This window comes from Bactrocera dorsalis, chromosome 4, assembly GCF_023373825.1.
Source record: "Bactrocera dorsalis isolate Fly_Bdor chromosome 4, ASM2337382v1, whole genome shotgun sequence".
NCBI classification, from domain to species: domain Eukaryota; kingdom Metazoa; phylum Arthropoda; class Insecta; order Diptera; family Tephritidae; genus Bactrocera; species Bactrocera dorsalis.
The window spans coordinates 39,903,788-39,914,115 of record NC_064306.1 but is presented as its reverse complement, the minus strand read 5'-3'; the positions used below and the strand labels follow the sequence as shown (position 1 = coordinate 39,914,115).

The 10,328-nt window shown below is 32.4% G+C and overlaps 1 long non-coding RNA gene across 3 annotated transcripts; it reads left to right on the top strand.

Moving 5' to 3' along the window:
- Positions 1-7,964: 7,964 nt before the first annotated feature.
- On the top strand, positions 7,965-9,711 carry LOC125778282 (uncharacterized). Of its 3 annotated transcripts, XR_007422600.1 has the most exons (3): positions 7,965-8,690; positions 8,785-8,878; positions 8,973-9,711. It is a non-coding gene; the product is annotated as an uncharacterized LOC125778282 (long non-coding RNA). The 3 variants fall into 3 exon arrangements; XR_007422599.1 differs by lacking the exon at positions 8,785-8,878 and having other exon boundaries at positions 7,965-8,783; XR_007422598.1 differs by having other exon boundaries at positions 7,965-8,878.
- Positions 9,712-10,328: the final 617 nt, after the last annotated feature.

Here is a 10,328-nt window from a genome sequence, read left to right as displayed (position 1 = left end):
GTATGCTGATATATCGGTATTTCTATTTTGTTTGAAATTCGTTAAAAAAGAAGCACTACAACAAAAAAATGAGAAAATCAAATGCATATCCTTTTCAGCCCGCATAATTAGAAAAACCATCTTGCTCTCCAAATGTAGCTCGTATATACAGGCACAGTATTTGTGAGATACTGAGTTCACATTGAGTACACAATAGTATATTTATGTATGTATGTAGGTATGTACCATATATGGACAATTGTGAAAAATTATGGTCATGTTAAAAAGGACAGAATTTCCAATGGAACCGCAAACTTCTGATCAAATACGAAAACTGCCAATGTATATTAAGAAATCACAGAAAGCACAAAGTTTTACAATGCACATGCATCAATGCCTCAAAGGCTATTTAAAGACAGCACACAGCACACGGCACAGTGTTGCCATACACAATTTTCAACGAAAAGTATTTTAAGATAGTAAAGCTAAATAGTTTTTCTCATATGTATGAATTTTAAGAAAAGTTAAAGAGAGCGATATCCATCCATCCTCATGTTCTAATGGATCTTTATTAATAAAAAAATAAAATAAAAATAAATTGAAAATTTATCAATCGAAGAACGGTTAGTGGTTTTCTTAAAAATATATATAAACTAGCTTCTAAAAACTAACTTTTACTATTTCATTAATATATACCAAGGCAGTAGTATATAATACTAAAACTGTTGGTTGAAAAGAACTTAAATCCGTAACAATTTTGTAAAATTGGCAAGACTGTCGACCAGCATCACTGCACCAGCGGGAGATAAGAGCAAAGTTGTATTTACTATCTGGGTATGGTCTGACTTTGCGGTTAACTTGAGTGAAATTGAACGAAAACGCACAAAACTGTGACAAATCGGCAGATAAGGCAAAACTGAAGGAAGAAATCAAACGTCAGTTGCAGTTGCACAGTTTGCCACTTGCATATTGGTCATAGAGCAGCTGAAACACGCACACACAGTATTTGCGGTAACGAATAATGGTTGCATATTATAGTGCTTAGTAACTTTACCGAAATGTCAGAAGGGTGCTTTTACATTTAGTCATATATACTTATTTGCTTCTCCGCAATCTCATGCAGATACATACATATTTGCTAGATTTATAGACAATAAAATTTCAGTTTAAGCATATGGGAATAATAAAAAGTAGCAATAAAATAAATAACCCGAAAAAAAGTATTAATAAGACTTGGAATTATAATACTTTATAACAAAGTGAATTGTGAAAAATTGTCTTTAGAAAAATGCGTTTATTTACTCTAACTAAAATATCATGTAAGTAGTTCTTATGCTTATTAATCCCATACATAATTCCTTGTTGATAGCGGCCTTTACAGAAATATTTATGTATGTTTCCATTTTAACTTTTGTGGATGACAATAAAGGAAAATTAGCGCGGGACTGATATTTACAAATGCAAGCAATGTAAGTAGTAGTAAATCCTTCGCAACATTTCAGGAAAAATTATGGAAAATATTCATTTATATTTGTTTATGTTAATATTATGCCTTTTAATATATTTTGCAAAGTTAAGTATAATATCGGACATTTATTTAATAATATTCGTTCGGTTCAATAGGCCACTCACTCAAAATTAGTTCAATTTTTTTAAATTTTATTTATTTACACCGAGAAGGACACATGTCGTGTTGCATGGTTTTGCATTTAGTGCGAATATATAAGTGCTATGTGAGTGTTCGGGGTTTTAAAAAATAGTGAGAATGTAGGAAGCCGTAGAGATGTGGCGAATTAAAGGCGAAAGTCTTTGCTGAGTTGAGGAAGGTTTGTGTTTAGAACTTGATTAATCACAATAATGTTGGAGAATTTTTTAAGCTCTTTTGTTAAAACTTATGTAGTTACGAACGATTTTATTAATACTTTTTTAAAATTTTTTTTTTAATTTTTTGTTAATATTAGTTAATTTAATTTCTTTAATTTTCCTTAATTTTGCTTGCATTTTTTAATATTTTTTTTACTTATTTAGTATATTATTTTTTTCTCTTTTTTTTGCATTTTTTGATTGTATTTTAATTTTGAATTAATATTAATTTAGCCTAGTTTAAGTTTTTTTTATTTAAAATTTTTTTAATTTATTTTATTTTTAGTTTCATTTTTATTTCATATCACACTTTTGATAATAAATTAATTATATTAAATTATTTATTTATTTATTTCTTATAAAATTTTTCGTCTGCATTTTTTTTACTTTTCCATTTATAAAAATTAATTTAAGAGTACTTAATTAATTTTAGTTTAAATAATTCTGTGGTTTTAGTTATTTTTAATTTTTATTTTTTTTTGTTTTAATTTTTTCTTATTATATTATATTTATTTAATTGATTTTTATTATAGTGTGCCTGTCGTTTATCTTTTTCAACTGTTTATTTTTTATAATTTTTTTCTTTTTTTTTTAATTATTAATTTAAAGTTAGTTTACTGTTTTTATCTTAATTAATTGTTATAATTTTTTAATCTTAAATATTTTTTGTTTTATTACTTTTAGAATCTCTTATATATATTATAATTATATATATTTTTACTTTTGTATACTGAAAAAAAAAGAATATTTAAAATTGCCATTTTTCCGCTAAATACGTTCTATATATACATACATATGTACATCTACCGCTTATATCAATTTAAACTCAATTAAAACCCTGTCTCTCAAACTGTTGCTTTCAAATTCCACTATTTATGCATACTTAACTGGGCATAATGAAGACAGTGCAATTGTAGCAGGGCTAAATGACATCCACAAGAACAACAGCCTAAAAGTATGCAGACATTTCTTTCAAACACAATATTCCTGTAGGATGTGGATATTAAATTAAATTGAGAGCAAAAGCTTTTCAAAGCTTTATATAGAACCCATTAATTTAACTACCAACAACAAACACAGGACTGTGCTGCGCTGTACTTAGCAACAATAAAGCACTGCAGCCTGTCGCAATGGATATCAACTGGGGCTCCTTATACATTACATTTCTTTCATTCGTAATATGTAATATGTTATAAAATAATTTTCTTAAAAAACTTACCACACTGTGAGTTATGAATAAATTGCTCTATGAAAATGTTAACAACGCTTTTAAACACTTATTTAAGTAATTTTCGCGAATTAACCGTTTGCGCATACTTTTCACCGCGACGACTCGAACGCACTTTATTTGATTCTCGAAAAACCGAGTGAAAATTGACACACCTACTTTAATTTTACTTCATTACAACACTAACACTAGCACTAACACTTAAATTTGCACCAAAATTTAATTTTTCACTAATATACTTTACGATTTTCGCAATTTTCACGGATTTCGATGCACGCGTCGGGCAAACAATTTCGGAACTAATAGCAAGTGAAAAATGGCGCCGGAAAGTTTCCATTGCGCAGAGCTGTATTAATTGTCAAATTGCTTGACGTAGCTATTCACAGTAAATAATTTTATTTTAGCGCCATCTAGCGAAACTCCCCATTCATTACAATTTACATAAATTTCGATAAGGAGCCAAATAAAACCCAAATACATTTTATGTGTTAATTTGATTTTGGCACCTTTTAGAAATATATTTTTCCAATTGTTTCCACAATTGGAAATTTTTATAGAAAAACAATTAGTTAAGTAACCGTTTAATTATCCAATAGCGCTACCAGAAACCACACAATTCTAATCGAAACTCTTGTATTTGTCTGATCGTTCTTTCCTTCCTACACTAAGTTTTTGTGAGTGACAGTGGGTATGTGATAATTTTTTCTACGTATTTTAGTTTCGGTAGTCGTGACTCTCTGGGTAATAAGAACCTGGTCGAATTCTCCATATCTAGCGACTACTTATGATAATTATTAAGCTTTGGCGCCACCTAGCGGAGATTTTTTTTTGAGATTGGCATGCTTTTATTGAATGGACATATATGTATATATTTCGGAAAGTACAAAGATCCAAAATATAAATTATATTTATATATTATATAAAATAATTTAATTTCAAAATATAAATAATTATAATCGAGTTTTACAAATCGTTTATTACATTTTTGAAACAATTAAACAGCAGCGCCACCTATTTCTTATAATTAAGCTCTTACTGGAGGTTGCGAAATAAATCACTTCTCATAGTGAATGGAAAATTTTGCAACACTGTGCTCCGCCATGATCCGCCGCCATTTAGTCAATTCCGTACAAAATTTCGTGCGCGAGTGACGAAATTTTTTCAATTCTGGTAAATAGTGAAAAATATAAAAGTTTTTGTTTTAAAATCGAAAGTTAAGTGATCGGGAGTGTGTAGTAAAGTGAAATAAATAGGAATGCAGTGTTTTCTTATACATTTGTTAGCAAAGTGTGCAATTATAGGCTCGTTAGGAAAAAGTGAGGTTAAGTGTAGTGAGTGCAAGCGTTGCCTTTGCAATAAGAAAAGGTGTGAAAGCTATCAGTGTTATTGAATTGGAAAATAAAGGAAAAGCAAAGGCCAGCATTGGATGTGCAGTGATTTCTAATATAAGGTAATTGTTTCCTCAACAATTTTGATATGAGACTCCTTTCAGGTGTGTATCCATAAATTTGTAAGCTGCGCAGGCAACGCTGCTGTTTCTCCTTGATTTGCTTTGGTGAGCTTTTTCGCGAATCCGGAAGAGCTTTTGTAGAAAGTATCCTGTTTGTAGATCTTTTTATACGTTCCACATTTTATAATCCACATCATTCTTGGAGTTAAGTTCCATTTGCGGTGGTTCTCAAACTGTTGCTATTTAGTGTGCAATTGCAAGTACTTTTGTTTCAAAATTGTTCAATAATACGTTTAAAATATGAGTTCATATGATTTATTATGACAGTTTGGGAGCCATTTTAGTTAATAGTATTTATTAGTGCTGTTATTCCTTAGTATTAAAATAAAATATGATATACTTATTTTTTTAAAGGTAAATTCTAGTCTAGAAGCCCGAATTTTGAGGGGTCTTTGTAATTGATGGTAAAAGTAAAGGTAAATAATTTATTTACTATCAATTTACGTATAATCATTTTTATTTTTATTTAGAAAAAACACAAAGAAACGGAAAGTCGGCGGTTACTCAAAAAAGAAAGGTAAGTTGCTGAAATTTTTAAAAATACTATTTAATAGTAATCAGTTTATGTTCATTCATATGACAGAGAGATACTTAAAGAATATCCATTTTAATGTTTAAGTAGATCCGCAGATTAAATTAGAACTAGAGATACCTAGAGAAGAACCCGTTTAAGGGATTAGGTGGGTTTCAGAGGTTCAAAAAGAATAATGTTTTTACTATTTTTATTTCAAAAAAAAAAACTACATTCTTCATTCAATAATTAGATTATGTTATGTCAAAGATGGCCACAAATTTTGTAAAAAAAAAGCTTAATAACTTTTCGAGAAACCGTGGCCTGATGTACGGCATTTCCGAAGGCTCTATCTCATAGAACTTTACTCTGATCTATTCGAAATTTTACAAGAATATTTCAAACTATTGTGCTATTTAATACGAAAAGAAGTCAACAATTGAAACTTACCTAACCTCTTAAAGTTTTAAGGTAAGACTTAGCCGGAGGAGTTGCCATAACTAAAAGACCATAAGTTTAAAAATATTTTGAAGTTTAAAAAATACATTTGGGGAGATGTATTTGTATATATAAGATAAGATATATGAAAGCAAAAAATTTCGATTTTTTAAATTTTTAGACATTAGGAGTTTTAGGTTCGTAAATTTAAATTTTTTTATTATAAGCAAGAATTATTCCTGCAAATACAATATTTAAGAGCATGATATTGACATACATATGTATATACATAGATTTTAAACGATTGTTAAAATATATAAATTTTCAAAAATTTCTGCGATGAACCAGCGAATAATGACAAAAGAAACCCGATTTTGTTGTAGAAATGATATGCCAAAAGAAAAGGTGTGGAACCTTTTTAGTTTTATGAAATACTAGAGGACCCGTCCACACTTCACTGTGGCTGATACATAGATAATACTAATACTGCCATCTATATGAATCCTATTAGTTGGATTATAACTATTAGTTAATGCGATATAGCATCTTTGTGAAACAACTTGTGTTAGTTTAAAAAAATCGATCAAAAAGCATTTCATGTGTCAATAAAGCATTGTTTTTTTGTGAAAAATACTGTTGAATTTGGGCTCAGGGAAATCCACCGTTGAGTTGCAAAGTAGGTGCTCGCAAGTTCATAATCCAACAAAAACAACTAATTCTGAGAAGTGTTTAAGTACTCTCTAATCGCAATAAATAAAGAAATATAGCTCCATCATTTCCCGCTGGAGTCCAATCGACAGTCATTCTAGTGGACTGCACATGATGAAGTTGGTGGTGATGGTTTTCAGGCGTGGAAAAACGAAAAAGGCGGCTGGAAAGGTTGTGACATCTGTCTTTAGGGATGCACGTGGTATAATACATACTCAACGACTGATTACTGAACCATTTATAATCTATTTCACGGCGTATTTGGTTGCAGTTCTTTTCTTCTATTCCAAATACTTAGCAATTGTATTATGGAAAATGTCAATGTTATTGGAAGTGCTTCCGCTGGCTGTACTGTATTCTCTGGGTTAAAAAACACTCTTTAGCCATTCTTCAAATAAACTGCGAGACGCACAACAGTCAAAAAACATTCATGAATTGCAGAAGTAAATACCATACAAAGCGCTTTATTGCAGTTCACGTATCGACCGTATCGTTCAAGACCAATAACCGCCATATTGGTTCCTTTGATGACGTACTTACAAACGTATTTTATAGATTACACCAAACTGCAATACTAAACATTGATATGAGTTTTGAATGTGAATTAGACAACAGTGGAGAATATAGTACGATCAATATATTCTCAACTTCGATATTCACTACTCTAAGTTGAATGGTAAATGTCCTGCCATTGTCGTCTGATGAGCTACGACGATAGAGTGAATATCCATCATTTCCAGTTTGCGTTTCCGAAAGAAAAGCACGTGGATAGTGCTTCGTGCATTTATTGCAAGTGGGATGTCTGCAAGGTCCATGCACCATATTGGTTTTCATCGCTTCGTAGAATAATGGATCTTTCTCTGCATGAGGAGTTTCGGCAGAAATGATTTCATCAATTTTTATCTCAACAGAGTATATCCAGCATCTGACTGCACCATACTTGTATATACATACGTTGCTTCAAGATAAAGTTCATCAAACACCGTAGCTGTTTGAAAAGTCTTGCTGTATTATCGTGATGATCGCTTGCTGATTGACAGCGATCCATAATTCCACACATATGTCATCGCATCGAGGGAGTCTCATGAAGTTCTTGTGTCTTGAGCTGCCATACGTTGATGGCAAATAGAACGCCGACCGATATTAGCGCGATGTCTTCTTTGCTTCGTAACAAATTTCAATCTGTAATTGATCACTTCGTTTGAAACACACATAAAGTTTTCACTGAATAATTTTCAATAATTTTTCCGGAATAAAAAAGTAAGCGACCGAAATTGAACGATTCAAATAATTTACAAATCAAAATATTGAAAAACAAAACAAAAAAGAAGTGTATGAAAAGTCACTTTTTGGAAATTTCCAATTTTTCGACTTTTCCTTATGAAAAGTATATGGTTTTTTTATATCTAACCCTTTCCAGATCCACAGCGAACAACTTCTGATTTCATGAAGATTGGTTCCGCCGTTCTCGAGCGTTAGCGTTACTAACAAACGAACAATCATTTTTACTTACATATGTATGTATGTATGTATGTATGTATATACAAAATAAAACGTTTGTATGGGAAAAAGAAAAGGGCTGTTTTTAGGGGTTTCCGGCAACTTTCGTAATTTTTTCTTACATAAGAACCTTCTCCTAATAATAACAAATACAACAAAAAAAAATCAGCCAAATCGGTTCAGCCGTTTATGAGTGATGAAATTACAAAGAAAGTGGCATTGATTTTGGGGAAACTTTAGTATACGATCCCACGATTTCAGGGTTAAAAATGGTATGGTTGGATAGGGCTGATGCTCCAGATTAAGAAAATATATAATTGTTGCCGCCGCAAACTTATAGTTTCCGAGATATTTGCATTTAAAGTTGAAAATTTTGCAAATTTTATCTTGCAATTTCTCGATTGCTAGTAATTATTTAATTCATATTATGCGTTTCTTATGCCGTTATACTTCATTACATTGTTTCTACATATTTATTTTTTAGTAATTATTTAGTTATTTGCTTAAAACAAGCATTTTATATTTTACACAATTTACATTCCATGCACAATAACAAAAGTATTCCGTGTTTACAGATAATAAGTGTTGCCATAATTACACATTTATCAAACGAATAAAAATGGATATAAAAACTCAAACGCAGAAAACAAATACTATCTAAAATAAATTTTCCATTGTAATAAGAAAAGTTTTAAGGCTTAATTGGCGGCCTTCGGCCGCGCTTCAAAAAAAATAACCCTGGCCGATCCAACACCGGGGTGTATCAAGTTTTTTTTAAATTAAAACTCCTTTTCGCGTTGGCGGCCTTCGGCCGCGCTTCAAAAAAATAACCCTGGCCGATCCAACACCGGGGTGTATCAAGTTTTTTTAAGTAAAACTCCTTTTCGCGTTGGCGGCCTTCGGCCGCGCTTCAAAAAAATAACCCTGGCCGATCCAACACCGGGGTGTATCAAGTTTTTTTTAAGTAAAACTCCTTTTCGCGTTGGCGGCCTTCGGCCGCGCTTCAAAAAAATAACCCTGGCCGATCCAACACCGGGGTGTATCAAGTTTTTTTTTTAAGTAAAACTCCTTTTCGCGTTGGCGGCCTTCGGCCGCGCTTCAAAAAAATAACCCTGGCCGATCCAACACCGGGGTGTATCAAGTTTTTTTTTAAGTAAAACTCCTTTTCGCGTTGGCGGCCTTCGGCCGCGCTTCAAAAAAATAAGCCTGGCCGATCCAACACCGGGGTGTATCAGGTTGTTTTTAAGTAAAACTCCTTTTCGCGTTGGCGGCCTTCGGCCGCGCTTCAAAAAAATAACCCTGGCCGATCCAACACCGGGGTGTATCAAATTTTTTTTTAAGTAAAACTCCTTTTCGCGTTGGCGGCCTTCGGCCGCGCTTCAAAAAAATAACCCTGGCCGATCCAACACCGGGGTGTATCAAGTTTTTTTTTAAGTAAAACTCCTTTTCGCGTTGGCGGCCTTCGGCCGCGCTTCAAAAAAATAACCCTGGCCGATCCAACACCGGGGTGTATCAGGTTGTTTTTAAGTAAAACTCCTTTTCGCGTTGGCGGCCTTCGGCCGCGCTTCAAAAAAATAACCCTGGCCGATCCAACACCGGGGTGTATCAAATTTTTTTTTAAGTAAAACTCCTTTTCGCGTTGGCGGCCTTCGGCCGCGCTTCAAAAAAATAACCCTGGCCGATCCAACACCGGGGTGTATCAAGTTTTTTTTAATTAAAACTCCTTTTCGCGTTGGCGGCCTTCGGCCGCGCTTCAAAAAAATAACCCTGGCCGATCCAACACCGGGGTGTATCAAAAATCTTGATATATCAAGAAAAAGGGCAATGATTTATGTATTTGGGGTATAGTCCTATTTTTTATTCATTTTTATTCGTTTGATAAATGTGTAATTATGGCAACACTTATTATCTGTCAACACGGAATACTTTTGTTATTGTGCATGAAATGAAAATTGTGTAAAATATAAAATGCTTATTTTAAGCAAATAACTAAATAATTACTGGAAAAAAAATATGTAGAAACAATGTAATGAAGTATAAGTGCATAAAAAGTGCATAATATGAATTAAATAATTACTAGCAATCGAGAAATTGCAAGATAAAATTTGCAAAAATTTCAACTTTAAATGCAAATATCTCGAAAACTATAAGTTTGCGGCGGCAACAATTATATATTTTCTTAATCTGGAGCATCAGCTCTATCCAACCATACCACTTTTAACCCTGAAATCGTGGGATCGTATACTAAAGCCGACCCTTGATTTTTATATATGTATATAGATTTCATGTTCAATGTTAAAAAAATTAACTGAAATTTTTGTTTTTCATTGAAAACAATCCCAATAGGTCGAAACACTTCTGAAATTGGCTTTTGCAGCGAATCTCATGTATCTTCTAAAATGTTTTCCCTTAAAAGTGTTCTTTATTTTTGAAAATAGCAAAAATCACTCGTTGTCATATCTGGCGAATATGGCGGCTGAGGCATCCGTTTTTGACCAAGATCTCACGAACAAATTATTAATTTCTTCTGGTAAACGAAAATTGTCAAGCTCATAAAGACACGTCTCACCTTAGTGGCTGCTATAGACAAA